The sequence below is a fragment of the Microcaecilia unicolor genome, chromosome 1, assembly GCF_901765095.1.
Source record: "Microcaecilia unicolor chromosome 1, aMicUni1.1, whole genome shotgun sequence".
Taxonomy (NCBI): domain Eukaryota; kingdom Metazoa; phylum Chordata; class Amphibia; order Gymnophiona; family Siphonopidae; genus Microcaecilia; species Microcaecilia unicolor.
This window is the reverse complement of record NC_044031.1, coordinates 121,225,834-121,253,274: the sequence shown is the minus strand read 5'-3', so window position 1 is coordinate 121,253,274 and position 27,441 is coordinate 121,225,834. Positions and strand designations below refer to the sequence as shown.

The window sequence follows — 27,441 nt, the reverse complement described above, 5'->3', positions numbered from 1 at the left end:
AGCACACGCTAAATGCTACAGACATAGGAATATATGTGTGTCTCTAGCGTTTATCGCATGCTAAAACTTAGTGCACGCTAAAACCACTAGTGCACCTTTGTGAAAGACCCCCTCAGTTTGTTATTTCAATAAATAAATAAGCATCAAGAATTTTTCAGAGGTGCTTGAGGAGTTACACAGCACAGTAAAATGGAAATGCAAACCTCAGTTGGTGCAATAGTGTTAGGCACTCTAGGCAAACTCCCATCTAGCACAGCATCCCCATCTGTGAGGCCAAGCAACCTCCTGTCCTCCTCAGCATTTCCCCCTGGTCCAGAGCTTCACAGCACTCCATCTGCCTCTGCCATGGGCATTCTTACAGCACTCCATGGCTTCATCCTCTGTTCTCAAGCCCCTTCCTCATTCCCTCTCCCATTTAATTTAAAGTGATCCAGCATCTCCCCTCTTCCTTTCATTCCGAGCACCTCCACTCTTTCTCCTCTCTTCCCATGGCATCTCAGCCTCATCTTCATGCCCAGTATCTGCTTCTCTCTTCCACAACCCCTTCCCATCTTCCTCCATGATCACTTCAAATCTTTGTCCTTTCATGGATCCTCCTCCCTCACTTGGGTTTGCAGCTGCTTCTGAAAGTAAAAGTGGGGCTTGTGACATGAAGTGTCCTTGTCCAATACCATTACCTAAGAAACCCATGGCAAAGAAGGAGATGGGGATTCCCAAGGTTTGTGAAGATGCACCTATTCACAGATCACACGATTATTTTCTTTTGCTGCTCCCTCTTTGTCCATTGTGCAGCTTCCAGCATTCTTGTTCTGTTCGTTCCCTCTTGTTAAGATAGTGCCGTGAGGTGAGGGAAGGAAGGGTCTGGTACAACTGGGGTAGCAAGGAAGGCTAAGCTATTTTAGAAGGGAGGGGAATCTTTTAGCCTTTGACCCCCCCCTCCCTGCCAGATGGCAATGTCTATGCCAGTGATTCCCAAACCTGGTCCTGGAGGCACCCCAGACAGTCAGGTTTACAGGCATGCAAATCTCTCTCATGAATATTCATTGTGGATATCTTGAAAACCTAACTGGCTGGGGTGCCTCCAGGACCAGGTTTTGGAACCACTGGTCTATACCATGGTTGCCACCCCCCAAAATTGTGGCGCTCGAGGTGGCTATTTAGTTCACCTAGTGCTAGGGTCAGCCACACATTATTCTGACAATACAGCACCTTGGATCAAAAATAGTAATATTAAAAATCTGAAGGAAACTGTTCTCCTAAGGCACTTCAAAAATGATTGAGGCTTCCAGATGTTTATTAGCACTGGACTGTGCCAGGACGTAAAGATCAAAGTAAAAGAAAATCTTTGGAATGTTGAGGTGAAAAAGTCTCCACACTCCTGAACAAATTATTTCTTAAGAACAGGTTATAGCATCACATACAGCATGAGAAAAGGATGAATCAAATATTTAATTTGCCATTTCCTCAATACGCATTCAATTACCCCTGCAGTAATCTATCCTGTGTGTATACATTTTCACATCAGGAAATTGTGATGCTTACAGTGGAAATGATCAAGCAGTGACAGAAACATCTTTTACTATATAACATATATACCAACTACACAGTCCAAAATATTAAGGAAGAAAAGTCCTGAAGTGCCTGAAATAGAAAAAAAGGTTGAGCCTGATAGCCCTGCATTGTTTAGCTAATCTCTGTTAGCATAACATGGGAATTTAAACATAGACTAAGAGGTCCTTTAAATAAAATATGCTAGAATCTGGATTTAATATGTGGTAATGTGGGATTTTACTGCTCACTAAGCCCCGATTTAATGCAGCAGAGTACCTGAATAGATTTGCCCCTGGATTCTGTATAGCGTGAATTAAATTGCGTGTGCAAATCCGGTCCTATTCTGTATTTGTGCATGCAACTTAATTAGTTAACAAGCCAATCAGCTCTGATAATTGTTAATTAATAAGCAATTGACACTAATTGGCAATAATTGGAATCTATATGAACAACTGACAGTGTATTCTATAACATGATGCGCATAAATTCTAAGTCGTGTAGTTGAAAAGGGGGCATGGCCATGGGCGTTTCTAAAATCTATGCATGGTGTTATAGAATACACCTGGTCTGTGCATAATTTAATCATCGGCATTTACACCTAAATTAAGGTGTACGTTATAGAATACACTTAGGCTTTTTTAATTTTGGCGCCAAGTTTTTAGGTGTGATATATAGATCTAGCCCCTAATGCAGGAGCACCTAACACCCCCTATTTAGAAGGTGCTATGTGTTCCTGCATTAACTGTCCATTAGCTAGTTAGCACTCTTAGGGCCCTTATTACTAAGCTGCGCTAAGGGCGTGCTAGTGTTTTTAGCATGCTAAACGCTAAAGATGCTCATAGGAAAATATGGGTGTCTCTAGCATTTAGCACATGCTAAAAACCCTAAGCGTGCCTTAGTAAATAGGGCCCTTAGGTATAACATGCTAGCTAGTTAACACTTCCTCAGCCACTCTCTGCCCATGACACACCCCTAAAAAGTTTTGTTTTTTAAATCAGTAGTGTGCTGGTTAGTGTGTGTAAAGAGGCAAAATACCATCAGATACTGTAACGTGTTTCTGTAGTAGCTTGTTTGTACCTGCTAACCATGCACTAGCCCCCTGGATTCTATATAGATTGGCCAGAGACACTTAAACCTTACATTTTCCTTACTATCCTGTTGCTTATTATAATGCCAATCTTTGTTTAATATTTTACTGTTTGTACTGTTTAAATATACTATTTGTTCTGTAGTCCTACTACAGCATATGTAAGCCACATTGAGCCTGCAACTGGTGGGAAAATGTGGGATATAAATGCATTAAATAAATAAATAAATAAATGAAGTTGGGCATGGAACCCAGATGCGTGCACAAATTAGTCAATTGGGTGCTAACAAGCAATTATTAACATTTATTGGAGTTGGCTGGCACTAATTCGAATTTGTGCACACATCTGTCTATAATGCTGCATGCCCAAAAGGGGGCATGGCCATGGAAGGGGCATTAGGGGTCAGGAGTGTTCCAAATATTCAGGCACAGTGTTATAGAATACAGGGGTTATGCGCCCAACTTGCGTGCTAGAATTTCAGCTGGCATAAGTCCTTGTGCCCAAAGTTGGGTGTGAGAATATGTTCTAAGCACTAGTCTATAAAAGGCATTCCGCCCGGATTGCCCTTCATAGAACAGCTCTTAGCAAGGATTTTCCCCAGTGCTTAAATATGAGCACCCTTTACTGAACCAGGATCTAGGTGCTTAACACCCTTTTACTCAATTATTTATTTATTTTATTTTATTTGCAGGCTCAATGTGGCTTACATTATGTCGCAATGGCGATCACCAATAACAGAATAAGTAGTTCGGCATATTGTTACAATTAAGGTGCGAAGAATATCAGGAAAAAAATTAGGGTAAATAAATAAATAATACATAACATATAAGTGAGAACAGGGTAAGTTATGATGCTCAATATTGTAATGTGATTAAGGTAATCAAATTAAAAGAGATCAATATTAGTTGGTTCTGGTGTAGTTTAAGAGTCAAGTCATTATGGAGGATTCTTTTTGTAGGTCTCTAAAACTGTATTTCTGTTTCTCCAAAGAGTATAAAAGTTATAACTGTAATGTATTTGTAAATCTTGGTTTGAAGCATCAGGAAACAAGAATGAAAAGTGCAGATCCATTATTTGCAGTGCTGTTTAGGATATCTGTATTTCAATACCCCCCAGCTAGTTTTCTCCTCCGCTTCACCTGCTTGAACACAACATATGGTTAAATTTTCAATCGTGCACAATTAGGCAAATCAGCACAATAGTTGCTCATGAAGCTGACAGTCATAGAGTCTTATGCATGCCTTTTTGCACTTGACAGTTAGCTTTGCTGTTGCTCCGGTTCCCTTGACGCGGTTTTAGCCGTCTGTGGTCCCGCACAGAGCTGTGACACTGTCCGGACCGAGCGCAGCCCTGATCGCGGGATTCTCCCTGGACAGGCGAGATTTAGCCTGTTCTAGGTAAATAGCTTGGCTTTCTTGGTCCCGTCTGGACAAAACGTAGTGCAGCTGGGCGCTGAGCCTGGTTTCTGCACCTGTCATCCAGTGACTAGAGCTGCTGCATCGAGTCACTGTACAGTGGTCGCTGCAGGTGACGCAGACCTGTGGGCGGGGCTGTGGTATAAATCTTGCCCGGGCTCCTTGCTCCTAGTTCTCTGCTTCTTTTACAGGCGGGCGCCTACTGTACCCGGTCTATCGCCTGCAACCTGAGCTAAACTACGGTGTCTTTTTTTGTTTGTTTGTTTTTTGTTTTTACATCTAATCGATCCATCTTTTTTATTATTATTTTTCAAATTAATATTGCAAAATATTTTCTGTTACAGGTGACGCTGCATAAGACTTCTCCAGTAAGTAAAGTTTACCTTTACAGAACTAAAATGACTTACAATTGTGTTCAGAATATTACGAGGGATGAAGGATTATATGTGCTTTAGTAAATAATTTACACTTGTAGAGCAAATTACAGAGTTGTTGACTTGAGGGATCGGGTCTCCCAGTACAATAGCTCTCAACTTGTGTTGTTAATGTGTATCTAGAGGGGTTTTCATTCAATTTGGGTAGATGCCCATGTAAAAATCTCTGCAGGAAACCTTACCAGCATGGTGGCACTAGGCACCTTTTTTAAATAGGTGCAGTTGGCTGACCTTTCTGGTGCGGGGCTGATGCACCAGAAAGAAGTGCTGTCTCTGCAGGAGCAGGTGCCTAACTGTAGTACTATAGGCAGGAGACGGAGGCTGACACCTGTCCACTGAAAGATAGATAGTTTAAGGAGCAAAATTGCCTTTCCGAACGGAAAAGTATATTAGGAACGTTGGCATAAATACAGGGGCATCTATCTATCTATCTATCTATCTATCTATCTATCTATCTATCTATCTATCTATCTATCTATCTATCTATCTATCTATCTTTTACTTCTTGTTCAGTTTGCTATTGGATATACCTTATGAAACTGTATAAAGAGCAGAATATGAACCCATAGGATTAAAGCAGCACTGACATTTTAAAATAGCTGGACTTCTTTCCAGCAACTCTTGCTGGTCTTAATAAGAATCATCCTGGAACACTTCTATATGATTGTGCTGGTATGTAAGAATTTTGGCAACGGGTTTGGAAAATCATTTAATCAAGGTTACAAATACAACAACCATTATCAATGCACCTTATTGTCTTTGGCTTACTGTCAATAGCACAAAAGCTGGACAAATATGATGTTAAACTATTCAACATTTTATTAGCCTTAGCTTTGAAGGCAACACTGAGCAATTGGAAATATAACTCTTTCCTAAATACTCAGTCAATCTGTACAACAAGTACATAAATTTGAAATCTCCTTAGCAGAGAAATGCAGTTCATTTCTGTCTCTTTCTAAAGTATGGGCCAAACTTGACAAATATATGCTCTCTTCTCACCATTCATAGTGTATATTAATTTACTATTTAGGCTCATAACCTTTCTCTTTCACTGCTCATAATTTGTGTGCATCAATATAATACCTGACTGGGAAGGGGGTAGGGACAGCTGAACCTGTCCTGGTGACTCAACAGCCAGATTTCCAAAAGAATCTTCATGAATATGCTAAAGTTAATTTGCATAAATTGAAGACCTGGGAAATGCAAATCTATGTCATGTATATACATTATAGTTGTTTTGACAATCTGACTGGCATTAGGGGTCATCAGGGGGAAGCCCTGTGCTAAGGATCTGCAAATAATGATCTGATTTACATAGATTCAGAATAGTGGGCATGGATAAGTGGGAATAGTTTTGCAGACACTTAAAAGCTAATACTCCCTCAGGGGTGAAAACAAAATGAGAACTTTAAAAAGGAATTCTGATGATTTCTAGGTTTTCAAAATGTCAGCAATGATAGAAAGGCAATGAAAATGTTAAACAGCACGTGGGTCAAAGAAATATTGATTCAATGGGAATTTGACAAAAGTCACAAGGACAATTTAAAAATTGGATCCTATTTGTTGTGGAATATCAGTGAGGAATTATGCGACCATTGCAGGCCACTGATTTGTCTCTTCACTTTGTTTTTATACTATCTTATTTTGGTCCTTGTGTATTTGTTTTTCAGATGAATTAAGCCACAAGCACTGGCCTTTAAAAAAAAAATCTTTAAAAATGTTCAACAAGATACTGATTAAGGGCCCTTTTCACTATGCATGTATATATTTAAAAATATTTATAGCTCGCTAATCCCAGGTTACAAGCAACAAATCATAGACTAAAGGTTCCCAAACCTGGCCCTGGAGGCACCCCAGCCAGTCAGGTTTTCAGGATGTCCATAGTGAATATTCATGAGAGAAGAGTTGCATGCACTGCCTCCACTGCATGCAAATCTCTCATGAATATTCATTGTGGATATCCTGAAAACCTGACTCGCTGGGGTGCCTCCAGGACCACTGCCATAGACAGATAAATATATATCATAAACAACATACAGAATAGACATAAAGTCATTACATTAAATAGATATAAAAAATAAATATTTAACCTCCCGTCCTCCAATTTATCCTAAATGATTTTAAAATAAAAACTAGTCGGTCTCCAAATGCCTCCTGACAGGGATGCCTTAAGAAGATAATTCCCAAATCTGTGTTGGGGCTCCCCTGCCAGTCAGGTTTTCAGGATTGCCACAATTAATATTCATGAGAGAAATCTGCATGCAGTAGAGGCAGTGCATGCAAATCTCTCTAACAAATATTCACTGTTGATATCCAGAAAATCTGACTGGCTGGGGATCCCCCAGGATAGGTTTGGGAACCACTGCCTTCCCAAAATCTAGTGCAGTCCAGGAGGCTAAATCTATGGGCAAATTGTTCCATGTCCTTCTAAGTGTATTGTTGTTTATCAGTCCCAGAAACATGTAGGTTTTTTTTTTTAACCATTGCAATTTTCTTCTTTTCTTGAAAGTAAGAATAAACTACTCTTTCTGAGGGATTTGCTGGTGTCTGAAGGAAACACTTCGAGTAATTTGACTGGAGGGATGGGATAAATACTGGTGGAAGGGTTTAGTGCTTGTAATATTTTGACAATGGGGCAGGTAGTTTTCTTATTCATTCAGCTCCTTTTATGTGAATCCTCCTTCTTTTTTCTTTCTTGGATTCGCTGAGTTTATTGTTCACAAGGAGGTACAGTTACTTGGGGAGAAGGGTATCTTGGAATTTTGTGATTGTATGATTTTCTTTCCTTTGGGGCGCTTTTACTAAGCCGTGCTCAAAAGCGGCTGGCGCTGTTTGTAGCACGTGGATTTTCTGTGTGCTGTAGCAACTTTGAGCGTGGCGGTAAAATGGCCGCATTTGTTTAATTTCCTGTAACGGCGCACACTAATTTCCTAATTAGTGCTTGGCCATTATCACAAGAGTCCTTATTGCCACCTATTTATTAGGTGGTAAGGGCTCCGGCAATACTCCCGCACTAATTTTGCAGCACACAGCAATGTATCCGCACTACCTGATTAGTGCTGGGCACGCCTACTCTTCACCCATAGCCATGCCTCCCATACCAAAAAATTAAAACTATTTTTTAGCGCAGGATTTGTATGCGCAGATCGGCACACTACCGCGGGACACCTCAGCATGTCCCATGGCAGTGCTTTTTGGTGCATGGTGGGCAAGTGCTACTTGCCTGCAGTGGTTTAGGGGGTCTTTTACTAAGCCATGGTAGCATTTTTAGCTCGCAGTAGAAATCAGCTGGCGGTAAACACTGAGACGCCCAGGTGTCTCAGCGTTTATCGCCAACTGATTTCTACCATGAGCTTAAAATGCTGCTGTGGCACATCAGGGGACCTTCTACACTAAAGTGAAAAACATACTAGCTACATTCACCCGGGGCTCTTTGATTATGGGGGGTGACTTTAACGAAGTTATGGATTCTGTGTTGGACAGATCCGGGAGACCTCAGCACCCGATATCTAGGGACTCATTGGCGCTGGGCTCTATGGTTCACTCATTGGGGACCCTGGATGTTTGGATACTAAGTCATATGACAACTAGGGATTACACTTTTTTCTCTCCTGTACATAAGTCATACTCCCGGATCGATTACCTCTTCCTTGACGTCACATTAGCAGAGAGGGGCCCGAAAGCAGAAATTGGCAGTATAACAATCTCAGACCATGCCCCAGTTTGGGTAGCCCTGCCGACCATCAGAGCAGAGGTCAAAGACCAAAGATGGACACTTAACACAGACCTATTACTGGAGGGGGAGGTGGTGGAGGGTTGTAGGAAGGTCCTGAAAGAGTACCTGGAGCTAAACATGGAATCGGGTCCTCCCCTCAGTGTGGTGTGGGATGCTATGAAGGCAGTCTCAAGAGGCTACTTTATACAGATAGCTAGTAGGCGAGCGAGGGTTCGTAGGGCCCAGCTGGCGCAGTGCCTGGAAAGGATCAGGATCCTGGAGGCACAGCACAAACTAAATGGCTCCCCTGCTGTTTTGGAGGAGCTGCGTGGACAGAGGCTCTAGCTGGACTCTATCTACTCCGAACAGCTAAGTTGGCTACAATCCAGAAATAAAGTTCGATCATACGAGTTTACTAACAAGGCAGGCCGCCTCCTGGCTATAAAGCTGCGCAGGCAAAGAGTGGACCAAACGGTCACCCACATTAGGGACTCAAAAGGTGACTTGCTGAATACATCTGAGGCCATACGGAGGCGCTTTAGCGAATTCTATCAGGAACTATACGAGCAGGAGACGAACCCACCTGAAGAAACTATCTTGGATTACCTGGCGGAGAGTGAATTGGCCTCCATAACCAGTCAGCAAAGGGCAGCCCTAGATGCGCCGGTCACTCCGGTTGAGGTACAAAAAGCCATCCAACACCTACCCTCATGTAAATCACCAGGGTTAGACGGTTTCCCTAACGAATTCTATAAGAAATATACCACCGAATTAGCCCCACTCTTAGCCGACCTATTTAACCTAATCGGGAAAGGGGAGTCTTTGCCCACCTCCATGTTGGAAGCGTGGATTGCAGTACTGCCCAAGCCAAATAAAGATCACAAGGAATGCGGGTCCTTTCGCCCTATATCCGTCTTAAACGCCGATGTCAAAATTCTAGCTAAAGTCCTGGCTAATCGATTGGCACCCTTGCTCCCAGGTATTATCCACCCTGATCAGGTGGGATTTGTCCCCTATAGAAAAGCTACTGATAATACTAGGCGAGTGGTCGATTTAATGTACCTGGCTAGGAGAATGAGGAGGCCACTTTGCCTTCTTAGCTTGGACGTTGAAAAGGCCTTCGATCGAGTGCATTGGCCATTCATGTACAAGGTGATGGAGACCTTTGGGATAGGACCGCAGTTCCGTGGATGGATCCAAGCATTCTACAGCTCCCCTAAAGCCTGTATTCGTGTAAATGGGGGTAACTCAGGGATGATACCTTTACATAGAGGCACTAGACAGGGCTGCCCTTTGTCCCCTCTATTATTTGCGATGGTAATGGAGCCATTTGCAACCAGGCTTAGAGCTAATCCAAATATATCAGGACTCTCCATGGGTGGGAGAACACATAAACTAGCCCTCTTCGCAGACGATGTCTTGTTATTTGTCACTCACCCCCTGACCACTTTCCCTGGGCTTCTGTGGGAGATAGAGGAATACTCGACTGTGTCGGGATTTAAAGTTAATATGTCCAAATCTGAAGTTTTGAACGTAACCCTTCCGACGGAGCTCAAGGAGTCATTGCGGACTTCCTATGCCTTCAGATGGGCGGACAAGAGCATTCGCTATCTGGGGGTTAATCTGACAGCAGATCTCTCGGATCTTTTTTTGGTTAATTATAAAGGGTTGGCAGAGGCACTTATTGAGGACTTGGGTAGATGGGGGGATATTGCTCTATCATGGTAATAGCAGCAGTAAAGATGAATGTCCTGCCGCGCCTGCTCTATCTATTTCAGGCTCTCCCAATCAGAATGCCACGTAAATTTTTATCAATGCTACAGGACCGTATCATGCGCTTTATCTGGGCAGGAAAGCGTCCGCGCTTGGCACGCACGGTCCTGTATCAGGATAGGGCGAGAGGAGGGCTGGGAGTACCTAACTTGGCTTGGTATTATAGAGCAGTTCAGGCACGTGCAGCAGTGGAATGGTTTCAGGACTATCCGGATAGGCAGTGGATGCAGCTTGAACAATACACCTTGGGTGAAAGGTCATTAGGGGCTCTCATGTGGATCCCGGGCTCTTTTAGATCCCTGGAGGCAGGACTATGTCCTTCAGTATATGTCACCCTTTCAAACTGGGATAGCATGTTCTTACACCGACGTACAACATTGTCTCGTCTGTCCCCCATAGCCTATAACCCATTGTTTTACCCCGGTACGACAAAAGGAGTATTCACAAGATGGTACACTGGGGGTTTACGAATGTGGGGTCAACTATTTGAGGGTGAAAATTTGTTGTCTTATTCTGCAGCCCTTGAGAAGTTCCCGATAGTGGGGTCTGACCGGTACGCCTATTTCCAACTGGCTTCCTTTCTTAAGACACGGGCGGTTCGGGAGGTTATGGCCAGGGAGCAAACAGCACTAGAGACTATCTGTGAGGGTCCACCTAAGACTACTGGGCTGGTCTCTCGCCTTTATCACATTATTAACAGGCAATCCCCGAATTATACACTTCATAGGAAGAGTTGGCAGAGGGAGCTGGGCATAGACTTGGAGGAGGCAATATGGGAAAGGATGGAGCGGGCTGTGGTGAGAGTGTCGTCTCATGTGCCCTTCAAGGAAAATGCGGTGAAGGTGCTGTATCGTTGGTACTTGACACCTGAGCGTCTCCAGCGCATATACCCTACACTGACGGGTCTGTGCTGGAGGGGTTGTGGGGTGCGGGGCACAGCTGGACACATATGGTGGACTTGTAAGAGGGTCAGGGCTTATTGGAGATCAATCCACAGCAGACTACAGAGGTGGACGGGAAGTCCATTACCATGGAGCCCAACCTTCTTCTTATTCTTTGGGGGAGTTGCAGGTCTTTCTAGAACTCAGCACATATTTGTGGGACAGGCTATAACCGCTGCAAGAGTTATAATTGCTGCCCATTGGAAACAGCCCATGACTCCGCCCATTACCAGATGGGTCCAAAGACTGAGGCAGGTCTGTGAGATGGAAAAACTTCTAGCGGAAAGGCGTAATCAAATATGTAGATGGCATCAGATCTGGGATTCTTTTCTCCTTCATGTATAAATCGATTAAAGTTTTCTGTTAAGGTGGTGCCGGAAGGGTGGGTGGGAGGGGGAGGGAGGGTGGGATGGGGATATATGTGACCAGAGAGAATATGCAGTGGGGATCAGTAAATACATATAAAAACTCTGAAAAAGTGAAGTTTTGGTATTGTAAATCTGAATACTTTATTTGACATTTCAATACTGTAAGAACTGTTATATTCTTGATATCCTAAGAGATTGTTGGCTTACATAAGTGACATGTAACTTGATTTGCATAGTGCATTATGTTTCAGATGTTTTGTATTACCTGTTAATAAAGACTTCTTAAAATTAAAAAAAAAAAAAAAAATGCTGCTGTGGCGTAGTGAAAGACCCCCTTAGTAAAAGGGGCCCTTTATTTCCTATTTATATTTCAACAATTTTATTGATGGAACATTTCACAGTACATAGTCAGTATCCATAATATACAGGACAATAAATGCGATATCTTACATACATTTATACAGTTACTATGTGCCATCAAGCGTTTTTATAATTCCCCCCCCCAAGGCCCCTTTCCCCAAACCCTCTCCAACCTAACTCACCCCCCAACCCCCCCGAATCCTAACCCCCCCTTCCCCACCATAAGAATCCCATCTCCTCAACAAAGGGAGTCAACCGTCACCTGCATTTGGTAAGCGCCTCTCTCGCACATGCAGAAGGGGGGGGTCACCCAATTGATTAAGAATGGCACTACGGGCCCACGGTGCAAGGGCATGTTTGTAGCATTGCCAGGTTAAGTAAAACTCTGTCGCTTAAATTTCAGATTAACATCTCTTAATTCCAATAGTAAGAACGCATGTAGCTTGTTACGCCATTGCCAGTATGTAGGAGCCTCTTGTTTTACCCAGTTAATTAAGATGCATTTTTTACCTATTAGAAGCGCTTTATAGAGCAGCGCGTTATAATGGACAGCACCAGCCCCTCTCAGCGCCCCCACTCCCAACAGAATGTTTTCAGGCCCCAGTGACACAGGGACCTTCATGATCCCTTTATTTCCTATTTAAGCTGTTATTGCTAAATTTAATTTTCCTTTGTATTCCCTTTGCTATTGAAATATTTTGTTTGGTGTAATATTTAGAATTAAAAAAAGATGCTTCCTAAAATCTAACATATTAGCATGGAATGAATGATCTGCTCATAATGAATTGCACAACTTTGGTCTAAGTCTATCAATTTTTGATATACCACCTTCTGTTGAAGCACAAATCAAGGTGGTTTACACATATTTATTTAGATTTTGCTCACAGCTTTTTCAGTAGTAGCTCAAGGTGAGTTACATTTAGGTACTCTGGATATTTCTCTGTCCCAGGAGGGCTCACAATCTAAATTTGTACCTGAGGCCAAGAAGGGGTTAAGTGGCTTGCCCAAGATTATAAGGAGCAGCAGTGGGATTTGAACTGGCCACCTCTGGATTACAAGACCAGTGCTCTAACCACCAGGCCACTCCTCCACTTCACATATGTAACTATTCAGGTACTTGCACTGTCCCAGATGGGCTGACAATCTAAATGTACTATACCTGGGGCAATGGAGGACTAAGTGACTTCTCCAGAGTCACATGGAGCTGCAGAGAGAATTGAACCTGGTTCCCCAGGTCTTCATCCCACTGCACTAACCATTAGGCCACTCCTCCACTCTTATACATGGCAGGGCACAGTTACATCACAAGTAAATACTGCGACCACTCTGGAGGAATAGTCAACAGACTTTGACCTCAAGATTGTATATCTCTTTTTTGGTTGATAGAGCTTTACTAGGATCACTAACAACAATGGAACCTCTAAATACAAATTGTTTTAAAGTGAATCAAAAAAGCTTTAAATCAAGCTTGGAATTCAATCAGTAACCAATGAAGACTGTATAACACAAGTGAAATATGTTCATGTTGCATAATGCCAGTAGCCAAAGGAGCAGCAAAATTCTACACAGTTTCTATCGATACAGCGGTCAATCCCCAATAAAGGATGTTGCAACCTGTAAAATAGTTCTGCGAATATGGTTGCAAACACTATTTAAAGAATACAGATTTTGCCACTGTTTTTAAAATGCATTAAGCAGTTAGGCATATTTACTGTTAGCACAGTTCGGGGGGGAATTCAATAAACAGCGTTCAAAAAATGGGCACCAGAAAAAAATTGGCATTAAGCACTATTCTGTAAAGGGCACACACCCTTTATAGAATCATGCATAATGGAGAAATTAGTGAGCGCTAAGGCCAGATTCTATATATGGCACCTGAAAAATCCATGTGGAACAAATTTCCGCCTAAGCGTATTCTATCAGCAGCACCTAGATTTAGACGTGGTATATAGAATTCACTTAGTTGATATCCCAGCACCTAGAACTACATGGATCCATTTATACCAAAGAAAATGTGGCGTAAATGCCAGTGGGTAGATTTAGGTGCAGAGGGCTGTATTCTATAACAGTGTGTGGGGAAAAAAGAACCCGAATTATAGCTACGTCATGCAAGGTTCCACGTTAGGAGTTACAGACCAAGAAAGGGATCTGGGTGTCGTCGTCGATAATACACTGAAACCTTCTGCTCAGTGTGCTGCTGTGGCTCGGGGAGCAAATAGAATGTTGGGTATTATTAGGAAAGGTATGGAAAACAGGTGTGAGGATGTTATAATGCCGTTATATCGCTCCATGGTGCGACTGCACCTTGAGTATTGTGTTCAATTCTGGTCGCTGCATCTCAAGAAAGATATAGTGGAATTGGAAAAGGTGCAGCGAAGGGCGACTAAAATGATAGCGGGGATGGGACGACTTCCCTATGAAGAAAGACTAAGGAGGCTAGGGCTTTTCAGCTTGGAGAAGAGACGGCTGAGGGGAGACATGATAGAGGTATATAAAATAATGAGTGGAGTGGAACAGGTGGATGTGAAGCGTCTGTTCACGCTTTCCAAAAATACTAGGACTAAGGGGCATGTGATGAAACTACAGTGTAGTAAATTTAAAACAAATCGGAGAAAAGTTTTCTTCACCCAACGCGTAATTAAACGCTGGAATTCGTTGCCGGAGAACGTGGTGAAGGCGGTTAGCTTGGCAGAGTTTAAAAGGGGGTTGGACGGTTTCCTAAAGGACAGGTCCATAAACCGCTACTAAATGGACTTGGGAAAAATCCACAATTCCGGGAATAACATGTATAGAATGTTTGTACGTTTAGGAAGCTTGCCAGGTGTCCTTGGCCTGGATTGGCCGCTGTCGTGGACAGGATGCTGGGCTCGATGGACCCTTGGTCTTTTCCCAGTGTGGCATTACTTATGTACTTATGTGTAAATTTTGTAATGCCCATGAAATGCCCATAATCATACCCCTTTATGGCTGTCACATTAGAATTTAGGGACTCTACGTTACAAATACACTTAGCAAGTTGTGTGTGTAAATTCTAATTATTGCCAATTAGTGCTCATTATTGCTTGTTAAGTGCTGTTATCAACACTGATTAGCTTGTTAAGCCAATTAAGTTACGAGTGTTGTTATAGAATACGCTTGGATTTCATAGCAGAACACTAGGCGTGATAAAGAAAGTTCGGGGGGTAAGTGTCAAGTCACTGTATTAACTGTACTGCATTAATTCCCAGATTCTATATATGGTGCCCAAGTTTGAGCTCACTGCAGAGATGTGCGGGCAAATTATTTGGTTAAGCTTTTAACCACCAATAATTGGGAGCTAACAATCAATTATTGATGTTATTAGCACTCATTAAAATCTACACACACATCTGGCTGCATACTATTCTGTAAGGTAGGAAGCCTATCTCCCATAGCGCGTATCCCCAAAGGGGGCATGACCATGGGAGGGACATGGGTGTGTCAGGAAAAATCATGCACATAGCTATAGAATACTGCCTTAACTGACAAATGTGGAATGGGGCAGGGACTGGGTGCACCTTGCACTTAATCCCCCTAATTCTATAAAAGTCGCCAAAAATTGTGCATGTAAATTTGAACACGTGCCCAATTTGAATAATGAGCTAATTAGCATCACTTGGTTTCTTAACAAGCAATTATTAGCACCAATTAGATTTAATTAGCATTACATGCATAAATTAAGACGTGGGATCCTCACCTAAAATTTACATGTAATCTGAAAAAGGGGGCAGGCCATGGGCGTAATTGGGGCATTCCTAAAATGTACACACATTGTTATAGAATAATGGGGATATGTGCCTATTTAGATGCATATATTTGCACCACATTTCAGTTGGTGCAAATGGCTGCACCTAAAGTTAGGCACGATTCCTGGGCATAAGCACTATTCTATAAACCATGCCTAACTTTAAGCACAGCTTACAGAATAGCACTTTTATTGGTGCAACAGATAATGCAGAGTAGTTAACCCTACCTCAGTTAAATATGGCTGTGTTATCTGTAGTGCAGTTAATGCTGGTAAATGTATTGTCTCTGCAATAACTGTAAGGAAAGATGCAGGGCACATCCCCCAACAGTTTACTCAGAGGCTTTTCAGTTATCACACATTAATTTTGTCCACTAGTAAATAGTAACTACAGCATTTTAATGAACTTTAGTAAAAGGGACTCCACATATCATCTCGGTGTTTTGAATTAAGAAAATTATAATTTCCCTGGACCCAATATTGAAACCAGTTTAACCAGGCCAGAGAGGCTCCTGCCTGGTTAAATTGCACTGTCTGGGTGAACCCTGGATTTTCAGCAGCACATAACTGGATTGTGCCCCTGAAACTCTGGGGAGACCACTACAGTAAAGGTTCATGGGTTTGATATACTGCCTTTCTGTAGTAACAACCAAAGCAGTTTACATTTATTATATACACAGGGGCATATCTGCGTGGGGCCACAGGGGCCTGGGCCCCCGCAGATATTGGCCTGGACCCCCCTACCGCTGCCAACCCGTCGCCGATCTTTGCTGGCGGGGGACCCCAACCCCCGCCAGCCGAGGTCCTCTCTTCCGTTGCAGCAGGCTGCCTGCAAGCTGCAAAGCTTCCTGTTCTTCTGAGTCTGACGTCCTGCAAGTACAATGTGCAGGACGTCAGACTCAGAAGAACAGGAAGCTTTGCAACTTGCAGCCTGCAACGGAAGTGAGGACCTCGGCTGGCGGGGGGTTGGGGTCCCCCGCCAGCAAAGGTAAGCGACGGCAGCGGGGGAGGGGAGGGTTGGCGGCAGGAGGGAGGGAGGGTGGAGAGAGTCGTTGGTGGCGGGGGGTCTTTCAATGGCGGCGGGGGGGGGTCAGTGGTGGTGGTGGTGGCGGGGGTGGGGTCGGTGGCGCCGGGGGAAGGGGGCTAAAATGTGCCCCCTCCCTCTGGTTCTGGCCCCCCCCTACCGCCGGAGTCCAGATACGCCTCTGTATATACAGGTACTTTTTCTGTCCCTAGTGGGCTTGCAATCTAAGTTTTTGTATCTGGGGCAATGAAGAATTAAGTGACTTGCCCAGGGTCACTCACAAGGAGCTGCAGTAGGAATGAAATCCAGTTTCCCAGCTTCTCAGCTCACTACACTTACTGTTAAGTTACTCCTGTACTCTAGCTAGATCATACCGAGATGATCTGGGGGTGATTCAGGGGCGAAATTGTGGCAGACCCAGAAGTTGTCCTTCGCATACTGAATATTGAGCAGATTGTGTCTTATCCCAAAGGCATTAGCTTTTCCTTTTGCTACCATTGCTCCTCACCTTTGATACTATCCAGTTCACCCAGGGCTTTTTTTGAGGGGGTACTTGGGGGTACTGAGTACCGGCACCTTTTCCATTGTCTGCTAAAATTGACCCATAGTCCCGAAGTTTTAATGAAAGAGCTCAGGTTCTACACACCAATTCTGCCTTGTCATAGATTCTGTGACTGGTTGCAGGGGGCCTGGCTATTGTGGAGCAAGTCCCTCAGTGATCACCCCACCCCTGAAGGGTGGCCTGGCATTTGAGTACCGGCACCTTTTTCACTAGATAAAATGCACTGAGTTCACCACTTCATTTTCTTCCTGCTCTTTCCGTTCAAGTCAAGAAAATATACTTTATTCATCCGTTTGTTGGAAATGTAAAAATAAATAAATATGCATGCTGTTCATTTCTAGGCATATGCTATCAAAACAGATATATCATCATATTTCCTTAAGATGTGCTTACTAACTAGTATTAACTACTATGATATAACAATAGAGGTAAAGTCATATTTATGCAAGAATAAGGAAGAGAAATAATATTCTTAACATATTATCAGTTCTGGTTTTGATTGTCTTAGTTTGGTGGTCAGTTGGAGGAGGTATGTCTCTGGGATCCAGGAGAAAACAAGACGGCTGATGTAATAAACAGTGCAAAATAATTCAAAGGCCATTCTGTGCTCTAAAATAGCATTATTTAAGATACCAAGCACTATCTGCCAGATTCTATATAGTTTGCCCAGCATTCCATGCTAAAAACTACGCATATACCATAACTTAATTGGCTTAACAAGCCAATCAACATTGATAAAGGCACCTAACAAGCAATAATGAGCACTAATTGGCAATAATTAGAATTTATGTGCACAACTCACTAAGCATATTCTGTAATGAACTGCGCTTAAATTCTAATGTGCACAGTTCAAAAGGGATGTGGTTATAGGTGTGGAAATGGGTGTTTGTGGACTTTATGCGTTTAGTTATAGAATATGGCCCAGTTTGTGTAAATCTATGTGTAGGGATTTACACCATATTTTTGTTGGTGTAAATGGAAGTGCAGGAGGAGTGGCCTAGTGGTTAGGGTGGTGGACTTTGTCCTGGGGAACTGAGTTCAATTCCCACTTCAGGTACAGGCAGCTCCTTGTGACTCTGGGCAAGTCACTTAACCCTCGATTGCCCCATGTAAGCCACATTGAGCCTGCCATGAGTGGGAAGGCACAGGGTACAAATATAACAAAAAAAGTGCGTAGTTTTAGGCGCTGGAATATCAACTAAGCATATTCTATATACCATGCCTAAATCTAGGTGCCGCTTATAGAATACACTTAACTGGAAATGTTTACCACATGAATTTTGTAGGCGCCTTATATAATCTGCCCTAAATATTGCCACACTGGGACAGACCAAAGGTCCATCAAGCCCAGCATTCTGTTTCCAACAGTGGCCAATCCAGGTCACAAATACCTGGCAAGATCCCAAAAAAGTACAAAACATTTTATGCTGCTTTATCCCAGAAATAAGCAGTGGAGTTTTCCCAAGTCCATTTTAATAATGGTCTATGGACTTTATCCAGCAACAAATTCCAGAGTTTAATTACACGTTGCTTGTAGAAAAATTTTCTCAGATATGTATTAAATTTGTTCCACTCCACGCATTATTTTATAGACCTCTATCATATCTCCCCTCAGCCACCTCTTCTCCAAGCTGAAGAGCCCTAGCCACTTTAGCCTTTCCTCATAGGGAAGTCGTTCCATCCCCTTTATCATTTTCGTCGCCCTTCTCTGTACCTTTTCTAATTCCATTATATCTTTCTTGAGATGCAGCAACCAGAGTTGAACACAATATTTGGGAATATTTTAAAGGCAGGGCAACAGGAAGGAAAGGAGGGCTGTTGTGGGAGAAGATGGCGGGCAGGTAAGGGCTGCAGTTGAACTGAAACTAGGGGGCTGGGGCGAGTCACTGGACATGAATGGGATGGGAGGGGAGGGCAGAGGAGAATCGCTGGACATGGATGGGAGGGGGGCAGGGGAGAATCGCTGGGAGGGGGGCAAGGGAGAATCGCTGGGCATGGATGGGATGGGAGGGGAGAGAGGAGAAATTGCTGGACATGGAGGAGAGGGCAGGGGAGAGAGGAGAGGATAATTGCTGGATATGGATGGAGGAGAAGGCAGGGGAGAGAGTAGAGTTGCAGAACATGGATGGAGGGGAGGACAGGAGAAATGCAGGATATGGATGGAGGAGAGGGAAGACAGGAAGGAAATGCACATGGATGGAGGGGAGGGGAGAGAGGAGAAATGCTGGATATGGATGGGGTGAAGGGCAGAGGAGAAATGTTGGACAGGGATGGAGGGAAGGAAAGTCAGAGAAAAGAGATGCATACGGATGGAGGGGAAGTGAGAGAGGAGAAATGCTGGACATGGGATGGTGGGAAGAGAAGACAGAGGAGGAGATGCACGTGGATGGAAGGGAGAGAGAAATGCTGGACATGGATGGAGAGGGAGGGAAGAGAGAGGAAGTGAGATGAACATGGATGGAGGGGAGGAGAGAGAGGAGAAATGGATGGAGGAGGGAGAGGAAAAATGCTGGACATGGATGGAGGAGAGGGAAGATAGAGGAAGGAGATACATACTGAGCGGAGATGAGGGAAAGGGAAAGGAGGAGAAACACTACACATGGATGGAGAAAATAGGCAAAAGCTGGATCCACTCTATACCTTCTCTAGTCAAGTCCGCGGAAGACCCAGCTTTTACCTATGGATGTAGGGCAAGAAATGAAGAAGAAAGGAGGAAAGTAAAGAAATAAATGGAAAGGAAGCCCTGGAAATGGAGTTAAGGGAACAGATGGAGAGCAGGAGATTCAGAATCAGACATAGGACCAACATGATCAGAAAAGCAAAGTCACCAGACATCAAGGTAGAAAAAAATCATTTTATTTTAATTTTAGTATTTGGAATATGACCAATTTGAGAATTTACATCTGCTGTCTAATTTTGCAGTGTATTGCAATGTGTTTCTTTCTATTTTTCTGGTATCGTGCTGCATGCAGAGTCTACCTTCTTAGGATTTCAGGTTAAATTTGAAGAGGGGCTAGCTCTGTTCTGCATGTGTGACTGCAAGGCCAAGTGTCTGAATAGAGATTTGTTTATTAGGTTCTGAGATTTTGATAACATATTGTTTCAGATTTGGCAATACTGTTCTCCTAATTCCTGGTCTGTACACTAATTTGGTTTGTGTCATTTTGGGTATACTGAAGCTGTTCTCTAAACTTCGGGGTAAATTTACCTTAATAAAGTACATATATTAATATTACTTTCTCAAGTACTCACTATTTGCTCATATACACATATCTTTTCAGTAACATTTTATTTAGTTACTAGTAAAAGAGGCCAGTTTCAGAGCAAATGAAATGGGCGCTAGCAAGGTGTTCGTCGCCAACACCCCTCCCTCCCTGGCCAACCCCTTCGTTATTCTTCCATTGCTCTGCCCCCAACGTCATGACGTTTGACGCGAGGGCAGGGCCCGGAGCGATTTCCCCCCCCACCTCCCAGCCAACCCCTTCGTTGTTCTGCCATTGCTCCGCCCTCAAGGGCGGGGCCCAGAGCGATTTCCCACCCCCTGCCTCCCTGCCTCCCTCCCTGCCAACCCCTTCTGCCATTGCTCCGCCCTTGAGAGCAGGGCCCGGAGCGATTTTGGTGGCTTCACCACCACGAACCTTCGAACCTTTTTGAAGGAAGTCAGGGCTTGGCTTCACTGACGTCAGTGTCCTCAGAACGTTGAGGGTGAGTTCTATTATAGTAGATAATCAGAGGATATAACCAACCTTCACATATATCTTATACCATAAAGCAGCCCCAGTACTCCTTAACTACTAGACCCTCATTCGCTCACAATCATACCCATCATCCATGTGTAACACATTCAACCCTCTGTTTTTAAATTCAGTATGTCCCAATACATTATTACATATTATAACACAAAAACTCAACGCGTGAAATTAAGGTAGACCACACGTTTGTCCAAATCCAACTCCAACTCCTTCCGAGTTAGCTTGTGATCACTTCAGTGACTGATAATAAGCATGTTAACTATCACCAAGTCCATCACCAAAGCCTTTTCTTTCTCTGCCGTGTTGACTATTTTCTCAGAGTTGTGGCGTGGGGCTAGAGATAAGCTGCTGGGGATACCACCACCGCGTCCATTTAAATGCTCTTAACACATCCAGCACTGTAACAGCTTACAGAAATTATTTATAATGAAAAAAACGAGTTAATTTTTTTCTCCTATACTGGTGTAATATTTTCAATGATGCCCGTTTATATGCGCACTGCAGTGGATTTCATAAAATGCTCCCAGCAACTTACCTTGTGTGCGGAGCCCCCCAAAACCCTATACCCACAACTGTACACCCTTACGGGTGAAGGGGGCACCTATATATGTGTACAGTGGGTTTGTGGTGGGTTTTGGAGAGCTTGCCTGTTTCCTCCAGAAATGTAACAGGTGGGGGGGGGGGGAGTATGGGCCTGGGTCCGCCTGTCTGAGGTGCACTTCAGTACCCACTAAAACTGCTCCTAGGACCTTCATGCGCTGTCATGGACCTGAGTATGACATCTGAGGCTGGCATAGAGGCTGGCACGACATATTTTTAAAGATGTTTTTTGAGGGTGGGAGGGGGTTAGTGACCACTGGGGAATAACAGGAGGTCATCCCCGATTCTCTTCCGTGGTCATCTGGTCATTTCGGGCACCTTTTTGTGCCTTATTCGTAAGGAAAACACATCCGGGTGAAAACATCCAAGTGTTCGTCAGGGACGTCCTTAAGACGTCCAAGTGTTTGGCACGCCCAAGTCCCGCCTTCGCTATGCCTCTGACACGCCCCCTTGAAATTTGGATGTCCTTGCAACGGACTGCAGTTGGAGATGTCCAAAATTGGGTTTCCCTTATACTGATTTGGACGTCTCTGGGAGAAGGACATCCATCTTCCGATTTATGCCAAAAGATGGACGTCCTTCTCTTTCGAAAATGAGCCCAATAGTGACCCCGCCCTTGGATGGGCAGGGGACACTGACTAATAGGCTACAGCAGGAGAGCACCAGAAACCCTAGCGCCGGCCCCGCACACATATGAAATCTCACCAAAAGGGAGATAATCATACATGTGACTGTCAATGCAAAAGACTGGATAGCACCCCTCTCACTGCTGGACTACTGTTTGCATCTTAATATTATAGAGTTGTTTAATTAAAACTTCTTAAGGCACTAGGGATAGCAGATGAATATAATGATCTTTTGAGTGTTGCATTTTTGTAATTTATCTAGGGTTTGCTTCTTAGAAACTGAATGTAATTCAGACTGTAATGAACATTGAAAATTCCCCTCTTGTTGCATTAATTAGAATAATTAGAATTAGAATAATAATTGACTATTTGTCTTTATAACAGTGCACTTATAAAAATGTCCAGAAATGCGCCTGTTGTATGAAGGCAACTTACATGCCTATGTGCCTTTATAACAAGAGTTCTCCACCCAGTCCTCGGGAGACATCCAGCCAGTCAGGTTTTCAAGATATCCACAGTGAATATGTACAAGATAGATTTGCAAACATTAAAGGTAGTGCATGCATATTCATTGTGGATATCCTGAAAACCTGACTGACTGGGTGTGTCCCAAGGACTGGGTGGAGAATCTCTATTTCATAAAATAGGCTCCCACAACTATCCCAAGCAGCACACAAAGGGGTCCTTTGCCAAGGCTGTGGCCTTGGTGCACCTTTACGCCAATCTTTCCGTGGCCATAAAAAAAACCCTCCTGGTTTTATAATTATTTCATTAATGGGCATGCGCTAATATTGCCATTAGTCTGTGGTCACAATTTAATGTGTGTAACTTAATTGAATAATGAGCCAATCAGCACTGATAATTGGTGATAACAACCAATTATCAGCACTAATTGGCCCTAATTAGGATTTACGTGCATATCACATTCTATACAATCTGCATATAATCCTAATGCACGTAACTATTTGGGGGCATGGCTAGGGGCATTCCAGGATATCCCGAAATCTTGTGCGTATACATATAGAATCGTGCCTAACCGTAGGCACCTACAACTAGATCTACTCATAGCAGGCCTAATTGCAGGTGACTGTTATGCGCTAACCCCCTAATACTATATTTGGCGCATTAAGTTGTATGCGCTAATTTGGCTGCATCGCATGGTCATGCAGCAGGGAGCACTTACCGCCACCCATTGAGGTGATGGTAAGGGCTCCCATGGTAACCCGGCGGTAAAATTACAAAAATAGATTTTGTTATGATGGAAATAGTGTGTGCTCGAGGCAGAGCTATTGCTGGAGGCCATGTTGGACCAGAAGTAGTTCCAGGTTGCCGCGCAGCAAGCCATTTAGTAAAAGGGCCCCAAAGTGTGTTACATTTCTGCGTCAATTTTTTGTTGGCACTTATAGAATTTGGCCCTTAGTGCACAGTAATGTAGAAGTTCTAACTAGTTAGCAGAGGAAGGATAACTCTCCGACCCGACACATGCCCTAAAAAATTACAAAACTATGTAGTGGGTTAGTGGGTGCATATACAAAAACTAACGCAGAATACTTTAGCACTTCCCATGTTAGGTCATTTTTGCAAGAAGCCCAAATGCTCTTGCACAAATTTATACCTGATCCAAAGTAGGTGCAGAGACATGTGTGTATACGATCCCCCAGATTCTATAAATGGCACCTTAAGTTGTCCATGCTAATTTGGCCACATGGCCAAATTGCACACACAACTTAATTGATTAAAAACCAATCATCGCCGATAATTTGTACTTAATAACCAAATAGTGGCACTAATTGGCTTTAATACTTTCTAGACATCCTATATAATAATTTGCACCTCCAATGTTCTACATCTGGATGCCTGGGTTCGTAACACAATTCCCATTGGTCCGCCCTCGCGACTAAACGTGATGACGTCAGAGGGAGGATTTATTTATTTATTTATTGCATTTGTATCCCACATTTTCCCACCTTTTTGCGGGCTCAGTGTGGCTTACAATATATTATGAATCATGGAAATACAATTTGTTACAACTTGGTTATGGATTACATTGTGATGAGTTGTTTGAGTCAAAGTTAAAGTATCGACAAGGAGTATAATCATGGAAAAAGCACTGAAACATTGGAAGGAAACAAGGGAGACAAAAAGGGGCAATCTATAATAACAGGAACACACTTGGTGTACATTTTCTGTGAGTAAAGGTATGAGTGTGGTAAGATTTTGGGGGATGAGAATTCAGGAGTGACTGTATTGATGCATAACTGAACAATGAGTGTGGGCTTAATGTGTTTTGGTTCTTTCCGTAAATTTTCTCAAAAAGATGGGTCTTCTTGAGAAAATTTACAGAAAGAACCAATGAGAGGGAAGGGAAACCAGCACCAGCCAGCCACAGAACGTTGGAGGTGAGGATAGAATCGCGGGAGATTCACCTCCCTCCCTCCCCCCTGTCCTCTGAGTTCCATGCCCCCTCTCCTCTGAGTTCCAGACCCCCGCGCCTCCCTCTCTCTCTCTCTCCTCCGAGTGGCATGCCGATCTGCGTTGCCCGCCCTCTTCTCCCAGTCCTCTGCCTGCCCCTTGCCTTCCTGCGTTCCGCCCAGAATTTAAAAGTTCTTACCTCGGGGTCCGCCGGCAGCAGTGAAAGGCGAACAGGCATGACGCTTCAGCCTGCCTTCCCTTCTCTCTCAGCTCTGCTTCTGGTCCCGCCCTTCCGGAAACAGGAAATGAGGGCGAGACCAGAGGCAGAGCTGAGAGAGAAGGGAAGGCAGGCTGAAGCGCTGTGCCTGCTCGCCTTTCAATGCTGCCGGCGGACCCCGAGGCAAGAACTTTTAAATTCTGGGCGGCACGCAGGAAGGCGAGGGGCAGGCGGAGGACTGGAAGAAGAAGGCGGGCAACGCAGGTTGGGCTGCCACTCGGAGGGGAGAGGGAGAGAGGGAGGGAGGTGCGGGGGTCTGGAACTCAGAGAAGAGAGGGGGGCATGGAACTCTGAGGGGATGGGAGGGGAGGAGAGGGAGAGAGGGAGGGGGACATGGAACACGGAGGGGAGGGGGGCCTGGAACTCGGAGGGGAGGAGAGGGAGAGAGGGGGGCATGGAACTCGGAGGAGAGGGAGGGAGGGAGGGTGGGGGCATGGAACTCGGAGGAGAGGGGGGCCTGGAACTCGGAGAAGAGAGAGGGGGCCAGGAACTAGGAGGGAGGGGGCCTAGAACTCGGAGGAGAGGGGGGAGGAGAGGGATGGGGAGGAGGAGGGGGGCCTGGAACTCGGAGGAGACAGAGGGGGCCTGGAACTCGGAGGTGAGAGAGGGAGGCCTGGAACTCAGAGGAGAGGGGAGCCTGGAACTCGGAGGAGAGGGAGGGGGCCTGGAACTCGGATGAGAGGGTGGGAGGGAGGGGGCCAAGCTGGAACTCGGAGGATAACCTTGCTAGCGCCCGTTTCATTTGTGTGAGAAACGGGCATGTTTTACTAGTATTCTATAATGTAGTGCACGTAAATTCTAATGCGTGCAGTCCAAAAGAGGGAGTACCATGGGTGTGGAATGGGCGGGTTGTGGGCATTTAAAAAAACTATGCACACTGTTATGGAATACATTCAATCTGTGCTTATGTTAGATGCAGGTATGTAGGCCTGGCTTTAGGTGGCCTAAATGGGTGTGCCTAAATTTTTATTTGCAAGAACAGCACGTGAGCATCAAACATATAAATGGCAAGAGGCGTACTCACTCGCAAATGTGCAGTAGAGACCTCTCTGTCCCGCCCCCGCGTCAATACGTGATGACGGGGGCGTCACAGAGAGGGAACCTGCGCACCTGCGAGTGAGGGAACCGCCGTCGCCACCCGGAGTTGCCGCCACCACCCACCCTCCACCCGGCCCGGGTACCTGGCTTCACTATTCAAACCGCCGGAACGCAGCACACAGCTCATCTGAGCTGCCATTGGCCTTCCTTACCTGCCTGTGTCCCGTACTCGCCAACGTTACGTCACACGAGGGCGGAACACATGCAGAGAAGAAGGAAGGCCGACGGCAGCTCAGATGAGCTGTGTGCTGCGTTCCGGCGGTTTGAATAGTGAAGCTACGTACCCGGCCCGGGTGGAGGGGTGACGGAGGGGACTCCGGGGGGGGGGGGGCCGCGGCGGTGGCGGCGACTCTGGGGGGGAGGGGCCGCGTCGACCCATCCGGGGGGGCTTTCAAACCCCCCCTTCCTTTACTAGCCCGTTTTTACGGGCTCAACTGCTAGTATTCTATAAACTACGCTTAACTTTAGGCATAGTTTGTAGTATCACACTAAGCACATAGTTTTTCGGCTTCGATTTTAGGGCGCAATTCATAGAATTTGGCCCTATGCATGTACAAGTGTATTTTTTAAAGGAGACACATACCTCCCCATTCTGTCCCTGCTCTGCCAGGGCCACTTTAATCACTCATGTGGCCCCCTGAGCAAACTTTCAAGAATGGTCCCCTTTTACTTTTTCCAAGATTAACCCCGCCTTCATCTAAAGAGCAAATAACATTTGTACTAGTAGAAATTTTGTTTTAAAAGCAGTGTCTTACATGCCTGATTACATACAAAGAATTGTTTCAGGCTACAGTTTTACCATCCTATATAATAAAACGCACCTCCAACATTCTGAAGCCGAGAAAGTGAAGCCTTCAAGCCTTGAAGCATTCCTGCAACGTTCCAGAACTACGTGTCGTCAATTGAGGAGATGGAGCCTTACACTGTGCACGAATGCTTCAAGGCTTGAAGGTTTCACTTACTCACACACACACACTCACTCTCTGTCTCTCACATACACTCTCTGTCTCACACAGACTCACACACACACACTCTGTCTCTCACATACTCTCTCTCTCTGACACAAACACACAAATACACTCTGTCTCTCTCTCTCTCTCTCTCTCTCTCACATTCTCTCTCACATACACACTCTATCTCTCACCCACACACTCTGTCTCAAACATACACACTCCGAGGAAAGGGGGGCATGGAACACGCTGGGGAGGAGAGGGAGGGGGGCATGGAACTTGGAGGGAAGGGGGGCCAAGAATTCAGAGGGGAGGAGAGAGAGGGAGAGGAGAGGGAGAGGAGAGGGAAGGGGAGCCAAGAATTTGGAGGGGAGGAGAGGGAAGGAGAGGAGAGGGAGGGAGGGAGGGGGGCCTGCACCTCAGACGGAAGGGGGTCTGGAACTCGGAGGGGAAGAGAGGGAGGGAGGGAAAGAGGGGGGTCATGGAACTCGGAGCCCCATGCACACACACTCACTCTCTGTCTCTCACATACACTCTCTCTCACACACTCTCTCTTTCACACACTCTCTCTCACACACACTCACTCTCACACACACATACCCTCTGTCTCTCACACACTTTCTCTCTTTCTCACACAAACACACACACACACTGTGTCTCTCTCTCTCTCACTCATTCTGTCACTCACACACACCATCTCTCATACACACTTTCTCTCTCACACACACACTC

At 44.7% G+C, this 27,441-nt stretch overlaps 2 protein-coding genes across 2 annotated transcripts in view; one reads left to right on the top strand and one right to left on the bottom strand.

Moving 5' to 3' along the window:
• Nucleotides 1–27,441, bottom strand: part of LOC115468148 (cilia- and flagella-associated protein 69-like) — a 640,933-nt gene that overhangs the window by 83,154 nt on the left and 530,338 nt on the right.
• The window catches only part of LOC115468139 (protein FAM237B-like), a 35,422-nt gene continuing 12,252 nt past the window's right edge, over nt 4,272–27,441 (top strand). Inside the window, exons 1-2 of the mRNA XM_030199685.1 lie at nt 4,272–4,296; nt 4,399–4,422. The gene's annotated coding sequence lies outside the window, so the exon portion shown is untranslated. The remainder of the gene's footprint in view (nt 4,297–4,398; nt 4,423–27,441) is intronic.